The sequence below is a fragment of the Salmo salar genome, chromosome ssa20, assembly GCF_905237065.1.
Source record: "Salmo salar chromosome ssa20, Ssal_v3.1, whole genome shotgun sequence".
Classification (NCBI taxonomy): domain Eukaryota; kingdom Metazoa; phylum Chordata; class Actinopteri; order Salmoniformes; family Salmonidae; genus Salmo; species Salmo salar.
In genome coordinates, this window is record NC_059461.1 from 40,380,565 (window position 1) to 40,396,175 (window position 15,611).

Sequence of the window (15,611 nt, forward strand, 5' to 3'; positions counted from 1 at the left end):
CTCTAGGTCTCTTGTCAAAAGAAGAGCACTATGTTTATTTGATACACAATCCCAACACTGTACACTGATGTACAGTATGATTTGTCTGGGAGTTATCACTGAACTAAAATGGAATGCCAAAAAGATCCATAGATTAAAAAATAAATAAAAATAATGATAATGTGGTGTGTGTGTTTCCACTTTGACTGTGCACCCCGCCTTTATCAGTGTGTGTGCACATGTATGCGAATGAGTGAGTGAGTGAGTGTGTGTGTGTGTGTGTGTGTGTGTGTGTGTGTGTGTGTGTGTGTGTGTGTGTGTGTGTGTGTGTGTGTGTGTGTGTGTGAGTGTAATCCAGCGGTGGCTATAAAGCGGTGGATGTGTTGGGGCTCCAGCCCATCTGATAGGCTCTTTCCAGGGTTCTCTTGCAGTCCTGCATCTCCGTACTGAACACGATGTGAGGGTACTGAACCACCAGCCTTTCCACCGTCTCCTCATTCACCTGCAAACACAACAGCAAAACACAAGACGCATTAAAAGCACAATACGTGACTTTCACTTGTAAGACCGACCGCTGGTTATCAATGACTGAGGCTGCAAAATAGAGGCCACAATTGCCGTTAGTCAAACAACATTTGTTTTGGTGTCTGTTCTGTTAGGGTCGAGCCTTGATTGTGTATGTACTGCTGAAGCAAAGCTTAACACACTTTTAAGACAGACTTGTCAATAATGGGCCTGGTAACATGGAACACACTATCAGTGTGACGGGTGGGGAGGGAGGGAGCTGTCTCTGCCAAGGAGTAGGTTGAGGGCCTGACAGCCCAGTCCACCTTAGGCTTTAGTGTCTGGTGGTAAAGCACCAGAGCATATCTTTGTCTAAATGATCCTCATGGGAGAATGAGAGGAAGAGAGAGAAGAGATATGTAGAGGTAAAATAAGAGTTATCGGCGAGAGATAGAAGGAGAGGGACAGAGAGAGTTTCCAGAAAAAGAAAGAAAAAGAGAGAGAGAAGACAGGCAAGTGTCTTCTAATTAGTCCTCTTTTTCATGCTCTATAGGACAGGGGAATAAAACAAGCAGTCAGGTACCTTCCCAGTGGTTCCATCATGCAGGGTGGTGTCACAACTAGGCTGAGCCAGGCTGACAGTGAGCAGGCCTAGGAGGGCCCTGGAGTCCACATGGGTGAAGGGTGTTAACCACAACCCACCCAGGCCAGAGCACACCATGTTGCTGTCACACTGGCATCAGGACACTGTCCAGAGGAAATATGTGTAAACACACAGACTTCCATGAGAAGAAATACGCTCACACACTCACACAGAAGTTTATCTGAAAAGGGAGAGAGAGAGAGAGAAAGTGAGAGAAAGACATGTTTGAATGAATAACAAAGCTGTGGTCTTCAGTCACTGAGAGCAGTGATCAGTGACTTGAGGTCTGTAGGACTGCTGGTTTTCATTCTTCCCTTCTAACCAGGGACTGATTCATACCTGGGTTACCAGGTGAGTGGAATCTCTGGACTGGAGCATCAATGACATTCATAGGGTTGCCAAATTCCAGTGACTTTGACAAAATTCCCAAGTTTTGCAGAAATCTTGTTTGGAAGATTCCTGGACACAGGAGGGAATAAACCGGAAAACCGGAATCTTCCAACCAAGATTTCTGGAATACCTGGGAATTTGGGGAAAGTTACCGGAAGCAACCCTAGACATTCATCAACCAATTTACTACCAGCTAAAAAAGAACCAGCAGTGGAATTGTGAAACTCGCGGCCTGGTTTTTACTCCCCGCTGGTCTAGAAAAAGAATAGCAAAGGGAAACGTGAAGTTTGTTATGTGTAGTAGAGACTCATTAGAGAACTAAATGACAGCCCCTTGATTGCTTTCATAACATATTATGGTATATTGTACTGAGGAGAATAAAACTCTTCCTCCACCAAACCCGTTAATCAGGCCTTAATTACAATTAAGAGGGATCTAAAAAATGGGCCTGTCAATGTGATGGGAGGCCATTACCATCATTAGTGTTAATGTAGTGCAGTGCTGTGCACAAGAGTAAACACGCTTGACACAAAATGGCTCCCAATCAAAGCTCTGAATCATCTGCTAATTGCTAGTTGCTGCAACAGTAAAACAGTTTGAGCCTCAACACTACCAATGTTTGATGTGTGAGTGTGTGTGTGAAAGTATTTAAATTACCTATGTGGTTCTATGCAGATGATTGCTTTGTTTTTTTCTTATTTTAAGCCTTGTGTCCTGTTAGTCAAGGCCAATAAATATACTGAAAAAATATAAATTAAATATGTTAACTCATTATATTTATTTAAATATATACTTTTTGCTTTTAAGCCAATTTCCATGGGAGGTTTTGAGATCCTGCCAGTAATGATGTGGACATGAGCTTTACACAGGATGTCCTCTAGCAAATCGTAGAGGATGGGTCATACATGCCTTTTCCAAAACAAATATATCCAATCCCCTGTACAACCCTGAGGTATTCACTCTTCCATACCCTCTCTCCAGCTGTATAGCATCCTGAATAAGACACGATGACATCACCACACCTTCTTGGTATTGCTCGCACAGACAGACAGACAGACAGACAGACAGACAGACAGACAGACAGACAGACAGACAGACAGACAGACAGACAGACAGACAGACAGACAGACAGACAGACAGACAGACAGACAGACAGACAGACAGACACACACACACACACACACACACACACACACTTTGTATTGTGAGCCAGACATGCTGTAAAGCCCTCATATACTACTTCCTACTCTGTCTGAAAGTTTGAAAGAGACCCATATGATACTGTCTAGTGCCATAATATGATAGCGGATATTGCAATAGGCTGGTGCGTTTCATCTTACACACAGATCTGGGATGGCAGCCACACGTATCTGGAGTCAGACCTATACTTAGGATATTTTTCCACAGTTTAAGTTCAAAGATGCAGTTCCTGTGGATCTGAGGGGATCTTAATGTTGTCTGACATGACAATGTGTGTTTGTCAGAGTAGAGTAGAGAAGAGAAGTAAAAAGGACAGTCAGTCCTATTCGATTCCCTATTAACAGAAGAGAAGAGAAAGGACCGTCAGTCCTATTTGATTCCCTATCAACCCCCCATCTTTCATTTGGACTGAGATACAACTCTCAATCAGTAACAGAAACTGAAGCTAACCCATTGAGTGAAAATATTGGGGAAATAATTTCCATGTCAATAGAAAATAAAGTCCCATCCTTTTTCCTGAATGAACATTCCTCCGACACCATGTCCTATACAGTATATCCTTGATTTCCATTTCAAAAGTGTTTGTAGGCTCTGTGCGTCTCTCTCTGTTTGTGTTTGTGTGTGTGTGTGTGTGTGTGTGTGTGTGTGTGTGTGTGTGTGTGTGTGTGTGTGTGTGTGTGTGTGTGTGTGTGTAAGCTGCTCCTTGGCGTTGCACAGCAATCGTTCAGGCTTGCAGTGATTGGCCGGTAGTAAAGGTGACCTAGGCCTTTCAGGGACTGCTGTGTTGCTGCTCTCCTTTTAACTGCCAGGGGTTTTAAGAGCTGCTCTCACATACAACACCATGTAAAATATACATTCACTGCTAACATCGTAACCACACCACCAAAACACCTCTTAAAGATGACAAACACTGGCATGGTGCACGGTGGCACCACGACATCCCTGGGAGAGAGGGGCTCGTAAATCGATTATATGATACACAAACAAAAGATGCATTTCAGGGCAGAAGGACAAAGAGGGCACTGCAAGTCTCAGAGAAATAGGTGAGAATAAATGATAATGGATAAAGAAAGCAGAAAAATAATACCTGGCATACAGTATGCTCCCTAAGACTCCATTAAACCATAGAGAACACGGAACACATGGAACACCATGTTCCCCGAATGGGTTTAAAAATACAGTCACCTCAGAGCAGTAAAACAGAGCAGATATCCAGAAGGACAAAAGTGGTTTTAGATGAAGACAAATGGAGTTTGCATTTACCAGATGTGCACTTAATCCGAAATGGACTGCAACTCAAAACATCCTTCCATTTGTACTGTTCATTATGCTCTCTTTGTTAACATAGAAAAATACCAACACGGTCAACAATAAAGCCTCTGTCCACTTCTATCCACATAGTGCATCACTCACCCATTAAATACATTTCGGGGTAAATGATTTAAAAGGGCCTTTTAAGCACCTGAAGAATGCTGTGCATCAGATATCTTAGTAAAAGCCGATTTAAACAGGCAGGATTTAAACAGGCTGGATTTATAGTGGCCGTAAAAGTGCCTGCAGGAAAAGCTGCAGTTGTAACGTCTCTAAACGAGTGACTGGACAGACTGGCGGTAGACACTTTTCTGGCTCTGACAAGAGAAGGGAGGAGAAGTAAACCCTTCACTCCATCATGTGTGACAAAGGGATCCCGGGGAATGTGTTCAGGGCAACCCCCAATTTCTCCCAGCACGCCTGGTTTGATATCTACACAGGGAATAAGGCATGTCAGGACCCAAGAGGCCATAGACTGGCCTAGAGAAATATATGGCTTTATCATGGCTGAACACAACTGCATTTTTCCTCGCAATGTTTGATACTGTATGTTGATAAGTAAAACACCACACACAGACACACTCTGAGAGAACATTGTACAAATTCACTATTATTAATAATGGCCAACTCACTTAAATGGATAAATGGCTTACTTACAAGCCCTTAAACAACAATGCAAATAGTCTGGGTAGCCATTTGATCAGCTGTTTAGGAGCCTTATGGCTTGGGGTAGAAGCTGTAAAGAAGGCTTTTGGACCAAGACTTGGCGCTCCGGTACCTCTTGCTGTGCGGTAGCAGAGAGAACAGTCTATGACTAGGGTAGCTGGAGTCTTTGGCAATTTTAAGGGCCTTCCTCTGACACCACCTGGTATAGAGGTCCTGGATGGCAGGAAGCTTGGCCCCAGTGATGTACTGGAACGTACTCACTACCCTCTGTAGTGCCATGCGGTCGGAGGCCGAGCAGTTGCCATACCAGGTGGTGATGCAACTAGTCAGAATGCTCTCGATGATGCAGCTGTAGACCTTTCTGAGGATCTGTGAACCCATGACAAATCTTTTCAGTCTCCTGAGGGGGAAAAGGTGTTGTCGTGCCCTCTTCACAACTGTCTTGGTGTGTAGACACCAAGGAACTTTAAGCTCTCAACCTGCTCCACTACAGCCTCGTCGATGAGAATGGGGGTGTGCATCTCTTTTGTCTTGACCAAGATGAGGGAGATGTTGTTATCCTGGCCCTACACCACAAGGTCTCTGACCTCCTCCCAATAAGCTGTCTCATCGTTGTCGGTGAACAGGCCTACCACTGTTGGTAATGATGGTGTTGGAGTCGTGCTTGGCCATGCAGTCATGGGTGAAGAGGGATTACAGGAGGGGACTGAGCACGCACCCCTGAGGGGCCCCCGTGTTCAGGATCAGCGTGGCAGATGTGTTGTTACCTACCCTTACCACCTGAGGGCAGCCCGTCAGGAAGTCCACGATCTGGTTGCAGAGGGAGGTGTTTAGTCCCAGGGTCCTTAGCTTAGTGATGAACTTTGAGGGCACTATGGTATTGAGCACTGAGCTGTAGTCAATGAATAGAATTCTCACGTATGTGTTCCTTTTTGTCCAGGTGGAGAGGGCAGTGTGGAATGCAATAGAGATTGCATCATTTCGGAATCTGTTGGGGCGGTAAGCAAATTGGAGTGGGTCTAGGGTTTCTGGGATAACAGTGTTGATGTGAGCCATTACCAGCCTTTCAAAGCACTTCATGGCTACAGATGTGAGTGCTACGGGTCGGTACCAAGCTTGTAGTGTAATATCCTAGAAGACTTGGGGCTGTAATTGCTGCCAAAGGTGCTTCAACAAAGTACTGCGTAAACGGTCTGAATACTTATGTAAATGTGATATTTCAGTTTTTTGTTTCTAATAAATGTTCAAACATTTCTAAAAACCTGTTTTTGCTTTGTCATTATGGGGTATTGTGTGTAGATTGAGGGGGGGGATGATTTAATCCATTTTAGAATAAGGCTGTAATGTAACAAAATGTGGAGAAAGTCAAGGGGTCTGAATACTTTCCGAATGCACTGTAAGTGTTGCTAATGCTCTCCACTTTCTGGAGGACTAAGTTTTGAAATCAGTGGAATGTCTGGTGGAAGCGGAGTAAGCTTAGGGAATGGAGAAAGTTCTGGCGTTTGATTGCAAATAATGAGGAGGAAGTCAAAAAGAGAATACACAGAAGAAGGGTATTGTATAAAACATCTGTCTTCAGATTACATTTTTAAACTAAGGGCAACCATGGCTTCCGTGACATAGAGGGAGAAATTCATCCATGTATACAGGTAAGAGAGGCTAGCTAGCTACATTTTCAGATACTATACGTTTCTAATTTTGTCAGAAAGTAATTTTCATTGCAAGTTAAATCGTACTGTTTCTAGCTAGCTAACGTTAGCTGGCTGGGTCACTAGCTAATGTTACGTGTCTGATCTGAGTAGGAATATTATTTGTATCTCAGAGCCATTTGCATTGCTAGTTATAGCCTACTGTTAGCTAGCTAACATTGCTCCATGCTAGTTGGTTAGCTTTAGCTACCTGCAGATTCATGCAGGGTAGTAACGTTATGAGTTGGGATTATGGTTCATTGTTTAGCTAGTTAGCTAGCTAGCTACATTACATGTCAAAACAAAAGACTCCACTATGCAAGTAAACATTTCACTGTACCGTTTACACCTTCTGTATCCTGTGCATGTGACAAATAAACTTTGATTTTATTTGATATATTGTGTGTTTCCCAGAGACGGTAATGTGAAGAACAACATGACCTGCACCAAAGTAAAATTAGGATGTAACGTTAGGTCAACGAGACAGTGTCCAAGTTCTAAAATTCTCTGGTAGAATGCCCTGCTTTTATTTCATCACACTCACAACCGTAAGCTATTTTCCTATAATTAGCTCACCATTAACTAGTAAATAATGATATTGTTGTGAGTTTATTTTCCTGTAATAACGAATTAAATTTGGCTAAACTAGAAATGAACCAAAACATTGTTTAGAAAGTTAATTTTAGTTGCCTGGTTTGCAAGATTGACATCTAAACGGATGGGTTTATTGGTGTTAAAATACACCAGTTACGCTATTTTGAACCACCAGGCTGCTGTAATGCAACCTGTCGTTTTTGTGTTTAAAGTTTTTCATAACGACAAGATTGATGTTAGATTACAATAGAATGCTTGTGATGTCACTGCGACAACTGCCTACAGACATGTTGATAGACGTAGTATAAACCAGCCTTTGGTCTTGAAATCTTTGGTTGTTTAGTACACTACCGTACTCACTGTTAAGCACATGGCCTCACATGTGAATCCTTAAAGAGATGGGTGGGGCTACGGGTGTGAACGATGCTGAATGGGTGTAGACAAAGAAGTGCTCTCCGGTAGGTTCACCAAGACATTCAAGGGGCCATTTTCTCAACAGTTGTTTCCATTTTCAGGGTTGAGTTATAAAAAAATAGCAGAAACTTTGAACATCCCACGGAGCACCATTAAATCCATTATAAAAAAAATAGAAAGAATATGGCACCACAACAAACCTTCCAAGAGAGGGCCGCCCTACAAAACTCACGAACCAGGCAAGGAGGGCATTAATCAGATGCAACAACGAGACAAAGATAACCCTGAAGGAGCTGCAAAGCTGCACAGTGGAGATTGGAGTATCTGTCCATAGGACCACTTTAAGTCGTACACTCCACAGAGCAGGGTTTACGGAAGAGTGGCCAGAAAAAAAGCCATTGCTTAAAGAAAAAAACAAGCAAACACGTTTGGTGTTCGCAAAAAGGCATGTGGGAGACTCCCCAAACATATGGAAGAAGGTACTCTGGTCGGATGAGACTAAAATTGAGCTACAGTTGAAGTCAGAAGTTTACATACACTTAGGTTGGAGTCATTAAAACTCGTTTTTCAACCACTCCACAAATGTCTTGTTACAAACTATAGTTTTGGCAAGTCGGTAAGGACATCTACTTTGTGCATGACACAAGTAATTTTTCCAACAATTGTTTACAGACCATGTTCATCTGTACAAACAATAGTACGCAAGTATAAACACCATGGGACCATGCAGGCGTCATATAGCTCAGGAAATAGACGCGTTCTGTCACCTAGAGATGAATGTACTGTGGTGCGAAAGGTGCAAATCAATCCCAGAACAACAGCAAAGGACTTTGTGAAGATGCTGGAGGAAACAGGTACAAAAGTATCTATATCCACAAGGCCAATATCGACATAGCCTGAAAGGCCACTCAGCAAGGAAGAAGCCACTGCTCCAAAACCGCCATAAAAAAAGCCAGACTACGGTTTGCAACTGCACATGGGGACAAAGATTGTACTTTTTGGAGAAATGTCCTCTGGTCTGATGAAACAAAAATAGAACTGTTTGGCAATAATGACCATCATTATGTATGGAGGAAAAAGGGAGAGGCTTGCAAGCCGAAGAACACCATCCCAAACATGAAGCACGGGGGTGGTAGCATCATGTTGTGGGGGTGCTTTGCTGCAGGAGGGACTGGTGCACTTCACAAAATAGATGGTATCATGAGGAAGGAAAATGATGTGGATATATTGAAGCCATATCTCAAGACATCAGCCAGAAAGTTAAAGCTTGGTCACAAATGGATCTTCCAAATGGACAAGGACCACAAACATACTTCCAAAGTTGTGACATAATGGCTGTAGGACAACAAAGTCAAGGTATTGGAGTGGCCATCACAAAGCCCTGACCTCAATCCTATAGAAAATTTGTGGGCAGAACTGAAAAAGCGTGTGCAAGCAAAGAGGACTACGAACCTGACTCCGTTACATAAACTCTGTCAGAGGAATGGGCCAAAATTCACCCAATTTACTGTGGGAAGCTTGTGGAAGGCTACCCGAAATTTTTGACCCAACAATTCAAAGGCAATGCAACCAAATACTAATTGAGTGTATGTAAACTTCTGACCCACTGGGAATGTGATGAAAGAAATAAAAGCTGACAGAAATAATTCTCTCTACTATTATTCTGACATTTCACAATCTTAAAATAGAGTGGTGATCCTAACTGACCTAAGACAGGGAATTCTTAGTCGGATAAAATGTCAGGAATTGTTTAAAACGGAGTTTAAATGTATTTGGCTGTATTTGTATGTAAACTTCCGACTTCAATTGTATGTCTGGCACAAACCCAACACCTCTCATTACCCCGAGAATACCATCCCCACAGTGAAGCATGGTGATGGCAGCATCAGGCTGTGGGGATGTTTTTCATCGGCAGGGACTGGGAAACTGGTCAGAATTGAAGGAATAATGGATGGCGCTAAATACAGGGAAATTCTTTAGGGAAACCTGTTTCACTCTTCCAGAGATTTGAGTCTGGGACGGAGGTTCACCTTCAAGCAGGACAATGACCCTAAGCATACTACTAAAGCAACACTCAGGTGGTTTAAGGGGAAACATTTAAATGTCTTGGAATGGCCTAATCAAGGCCCAGACCTCAATCCAATTGAGAATCTGTGGAATGACTTAAAGATTGCAGAACACCAGCGGAACCCATCCAATTTGAAGGAGCAGGACTAGTTTTGCCTTGAAGAATGGGCAAAAATCCCAGTGGCTAGATGTGCCAAGCTTATAGAGACATACCCCAAGAGACTTGCATCTGTAATTGCTGCAAAAGGTTGCTCTACAAAGTATTGACTTTGTGGGGGGAGAATAGTTATGCACGCTCCAGTTTTCTGTTTTTTTGTCTTATCTCTTGTATGGTTCACAAGAAAAAATATTTGTATCTTCAAAGTGGTAGGCATGTTGTGTAATTCAAACGATGCAAACCCCATAAAAATCTATTTTAGTTCCAGGTTGTATGGCAACAAAAAAGGAAAAATGCCAAGACGGGTGAATACTTTTGCAAACTGCTTTATACCATCTCTAGCTCTTTGTCTCTACTGTTCAAGATTTTCTACATAAGACCGAATCGAGCCGATCGTCACAAATGTGCTGTCCTTATGGCCATAAATGAGCATCTATTTAATGAAGTATCTAACCAGAAGAAACATGACGATGTGCATTGGGAAAAGGAAACATACAAGCTGTGTTCAAATACTCTTACTAACCGCACTAACTGTAGTATTTGTGACATGAAATGAGTATATAGTATCCTTATTGATCATAGTATGGATATAGTTAGTATGCCAAAAGTTCCCGGAAGTCATACTAAATTTGCCAAAATATGAAGTATACACGCAGAGGACAATATTTCTGTACTTTAGGGCTCATAATGCAATTCTTCAAGAAATGGGTGTGGCTTCACATCGTTTCCAGATTTGAAGAAAATGGTGGAAAATATGCAGTCAAGGTACAATGAGAGCAGATACAAATTTATGAGAAATGTTAAGGAAATGTTGATCAATGTAATAAAATAATGACATTTCAAATTAGTTACCTCACATGTTATATTTGCTGACAATTTGTTAGCTACGCTGTCCTTACGAACCACATAGCGTATCATTACAGCAGTATATACCGGTATGTTGTTAGCTAGCTACCTAACATAGCCTATATTAGATAGCCTATACTTAATATAGGCTATCTAACTAACTACCCAACATTTATTGACTTGATTATTCCCATCATTCTTAGCTTAGCAAAATGGTATAGTCATCGTGCGTTCTCAATGGACATTCGGGTGCTTTCGTAAATTCACTCTGGCTATCCACTCCGATTTCAGAGCACTCTCGTTTAAGTGTACCAGAGCACAGAATAATGAATTTTCGAGCGCTCAACCTTCGTTGAATATGGCCGGTGTCAATAAACGTTGGCAAAAAAAGCGTAATTAAATTGTTGCCAGTAGCAGTGATAGTCACCAACGCTCTGGATAACATGAAAACTTCCTAACCAGCTCTGCTAGGGCGATTGAAATGGTCAGACTGGTCTCATTTGTGTATGGAAGTAGCTAGCAAGCAAGCCAACGTTAGCTTGGTGCTTGACTGCCGTTGTAAGGTCAGAACGCTTAAATCAACCCTACTCCTCGGCCTGTGCGTTCAGTGTGCGCTCCAAGAGCGAAAGGCTCTGAATTTACAAACGGACAATCTGACAACATGCTCTGAATTTACAAGCGCACTCTGGCACTCCAGATTGAATTTAAGAACACACCCGAAGTCGTAAAATGTCAAATAATTTGTTATGCTAACAAGCTAGCAAGAGGCTGCATAGCAACAGCATCAACTTCCGGTAGACAGGCAAAGAGCTAGTATGCTCAACTAAACGTATACTGTTTGTTTACAGTATACTAAAATGAACTAATAGTATATAATATGTAGTACATACTCATTGCGTAGTATACGGTATGTTAATATTGGTATTCGAACACAGCTACAGTCGTTACATCAACACAATAGGGACAGTAATCATGTGTATTCTAAACATATCAGAGGTCTTGAAATTCTCAATAGCTCTTGAAAATCACATTTTTGATCCACCTCTGTAGAGGTGTGTTAGGAAACTGTCAGAAAAAGCCCATCCTGATTGGAAAAGGATGACAAGAGCCAGTGTGCATTAGTTTTCCACTTAGACTAGCATGGGCCAGAGTAGTGTCAATCTAACAGACCTGTTGATGAGAGCGAGAGAGAGAGAGAGAGTACTTTCAACCTAGCAGACCTGTTGACTAGTGAGAGAGAGAGAGAGAGAGAGAGAGAGATAGAGACTACTGTCAACCTAACAGACCTGTTGACTAGAGAGAGAGAGTACTGTTAACCTAAAATACCTGTTGACTAGAGAGAGAGAGAGTACTGTCAACCTAACAGATCTGTTGACTAGAGAGAGAGAGAGAGTACTGCTAACCTAACAGACCTGTTGACTAGAGAGAGAGAGAGAGTACTGTCAACCTAACAGACCTGTTGACCGAGAATGGCGCTGGAATGTATAGCGGCCATTTTGCAGACTCCTGACCAAATCAGCTATTTTGTGTTTTTTTCCTGGACAAAACCTGAAACAGTAATATCCTTGGTTTATGGAAAACTTTCTGAACAACGACATGGATAATACACATATAGCTGATTTCTCTATGCATCGGCAGGACAGAACGGTAGTGTCGGGTAAGCTCAAGGGAGGTGGGTAGCTGCTGCGCATTCTCTAATATTCAGGAAGTCTGAAGGTTCTGCTCGCCTGAGTTAGAATACCTATTTACCAAGACAGTTTTCATCTACACTGAACAAAAATATAAACGCAACATGCAACAATTACAAAGACTTTACTGAGTTACAGTTCATATAAGGAAATCAGTCAATTGAAATAAATTAATTAGGCCCGAATCTATGGATTTCACATGACTGGGAATTCAGATTTGCATCTGTTGGTCACAGTATACCTTAAAACATTTACATTTTAGTAATTTAGCAGACGTTCTTATTCAGAGCTACTTACAGTAAGTAGCGAGTGTATTTTTATAATTTTTCATACTGGTCCCCCATGGGAATCAAACCCACAACCCTCACATTGCAAGCACCATGCTCTACCAACTAAGGTAGGGGAGTGGATCAGAAAACCAGTCAGTATCTGGTGTGACCACCATTTGCCTCATGAAACGCGACACATCTCCTTCACATAGAGTTGATCAGGCTGTTGATTGTGGCCTGTGGAATGTTGTCCCACTCCTCTTCAATGGCTGTGCGAAGTTGCTGGATATTGGTGGAAACTGGAACACGCTGCCGTACGCGTTGATACAGAGCATCCCAAACATCTCAATGGGTGACATGTCTGGTGAGTATGCAGGCCATGGACATATTGGGACATTTTCAGCTCCCATGAATTGGGTACAGATTCTTGTGACATGGGGCCATGCATTATCATGTTGAAACAGGAGGTGATGGCGGCGGATGAATGACACGCCAATGGGCATCCTTGGCTGGCGTGGCTACACATTGTCTGTGGTTGTGAGGTAGGTTGGACGTACTGCCAAATTCTCTAAAATGACATGGGAGGTAGAGAAATTAACATTCAATTCACTGGCAACAGCTCTGGTGGACATTCCTGCAGTCAGCATGCTAATTGCACACTTGTGTTGTGTGACAAAACTGCACATTTTATAAATCCGTTTTACCTCATTTCTACCAGCATGTCACGTGTGCAACTAGAGGTGAAAAAACTCCAGATCACCTTTACTCCACTCACAGAGACACATACAAAGCCGCATTGAAGACTCTTTGAAAGAAGACCCTCAGATCTTCAAAACGTTCTACAGCTGCACAATCGAGAGCATCTTGACTGGCTGCATCACCGCTTGGAATGGCAACTGGTCGGCATCCGACCGTAAAGTGCTACAGAGGGTAGTGACTACGACCCAGTACATCACTGGGGCAGAGCTCCCTGCCATCCAGGACCTCTATACCAGGTGGTGTCAGAGGAAGGCCCTAAAAATTGTCAAAGACTCCAGCCACCCAAGTCATAGACTGTTCCCTCTGCTACCGCACGGCAAGCGGTCCCAATGCACCAAGTCTGGACCAACAGGTTTCTGAACAGCTTCTACCCACAAGCCATAAGACTGCTAAAGAGTTAAATAGTTAACCAAATGACTACCTGGACTGTCTGCATTGACCCTTTTTGTACTAACTCTTGACTCATCATACGCTGCTGCTACTTTTCACAATCTGTCACTTTTATTCCTACCTGTATGTATATATCTACCTCAATTACCTCGTACCCCTGTACATCAATCCGATACCGTGTATATAGCTAAGTTATTGTTAATCATGGTGTATTTATTATTACGTGTTATTACTTTTCTATTATTTCTCAATTTTCTTTCTCTCTGCATTGTTGGGAAGGGCCCTTAAGCATTTCACTGCTAGTTCACACCTGTTGTTAACACGGCATCCTGTCGGGCTGTAGATGGTGCAGCTGTAAAACCTTTTGAGGATCTAAGGACCCATGCCAAATCTTTCCAGTCTCCTGGTTTGTCGTGCCCTCTTCACGACTGTCTTGGTGTGCTTGGACCATATTAGTTTGTTGGTGATGTGGACGCCAAGGAACTTGAAGCTCTCAACCTGCTCCACTACAGCCCCGTCCTCCTTTTCCTGTAGCCCACATTCATCTCCTTTGTCTTGATCATGGGAGAGGTTGTTGTCCTTGCAGGTCTCTGATCTCCTCCCTATGGGCTGTCTCATCATTGTCGGTGATCAGGCCTACCACTTCCTATGACATCGGGTGCTGTAGGTGTCCAAGAGGGCGGGGAGTTTGCCCCCGGTAATGCGTTGGACCTCCATACCAGGCAGTGTCAGAGGAAGGCCCTAAAAATTGTCAAAGACTCCAGCCACCCTAGTCATAGACTGTTTTCTCTGCTATCGCACGGCAAGCGGTACTGGAGCGCAGAGTCTAGGTCCAAGAGACTTCTAAACAGCTTCTACCCCCAAACTATAAGACCCCTGAACAGTTAATCAAATGGCTACCCAGACTATTTGCACCCCCACCCCACCCCCCCACGCTCATGCTAATCTCTGTTATCATCTATGCATAGTCATTTTAATAACCCTGCCTGCATGTACATAATTACCTCAACTAACTCGACACCGGTGCCCCCGCACATTGACACATTGACTCTGAACCGGTACCCCCTGTATATAGCTCCGCTATTGATATTTACTGCTGCTTTTTAATGATTTGTTTTTCTTATCTCTGACTTTTTTTCTTTCTTTTTTTTGCTATTTTCTTAAAACTGCATTGTTGGTTAAGGGCTTGTAAGTAAGCATTTCACTGTAAGGTCTACTACACCTGTTGTATTTGGATCATGTGACAAATATAATTTGATTTGAAGGCCAGAAAGATCATCAAGAACATCAACCACCTGAGCCACTGCCTGTTCACCCCACTATCTTCCATAAGGAGGTCAGTACAGGTGCATAAAAGCTGGGCCTGAAAGACTGAAAAACATCTATCTCAAGGCCATCAGACTTGCTAAACAACCAACAGTAGCACATCAGAGGCGGCTGCCCTATAGACATAGATTAGGAATCACTGGCCATTTTTAGAAATGGATCACTAGTCACTTTAATAATGTTTCCATATCTAGCATACTCATCTCATATGTATAAACTGCACTCCACACTATTCTACGGTATCTTAGTCACTTTTAAATTGTGCTTACATATTGCATCACCCATTTCATATGTATATACTATATTGTATTCGATACTACACCACTGACTGTTAAACAGTCATCTCCAGCACATCAGAGGCTGCTGCTTATAGACATAGATTAGGAATCACTGGCCACTTTAAGGAAATGAAACACTAGCCACTTTAATAATGTCTCTGTATCTTGCATTACTCATCTCATATGTATAAACTGTACTCTATACTATTCTATGGTGTCTTAGTCACTTTAATTGTTTTTTATTAAATATTGCATCACCCATCTCATATGTATATACTGTATTCTATAATATGCTACTGTATCTTAGTCCAATGCCGTTCTGACATATATGTATGTATATTCATAGTACATTTCTTACTTAAATGTAAGTGTATTATGGGTATATGTTGTGAAACTGTTAGATATTACTGTACTGTCGGAGCTAGAAACACAAGCATTTCGC

The 15,611-nt window shown here is 42.4% G+C and overlaps 1 pseudogene; it reads right to left on the reverse strand.

Annotated features, from left to right (window-relative positions):
• Window positions 1-343: 343 nt before the first annotated feature.
• The window catches only part of LOC123729168 (F-box/LRR-repeat protein 17-like), a 761,340-nt pseudogene continuing 746,072 nt past the window's right edge, over window positions 344-15,611 (reverse strand).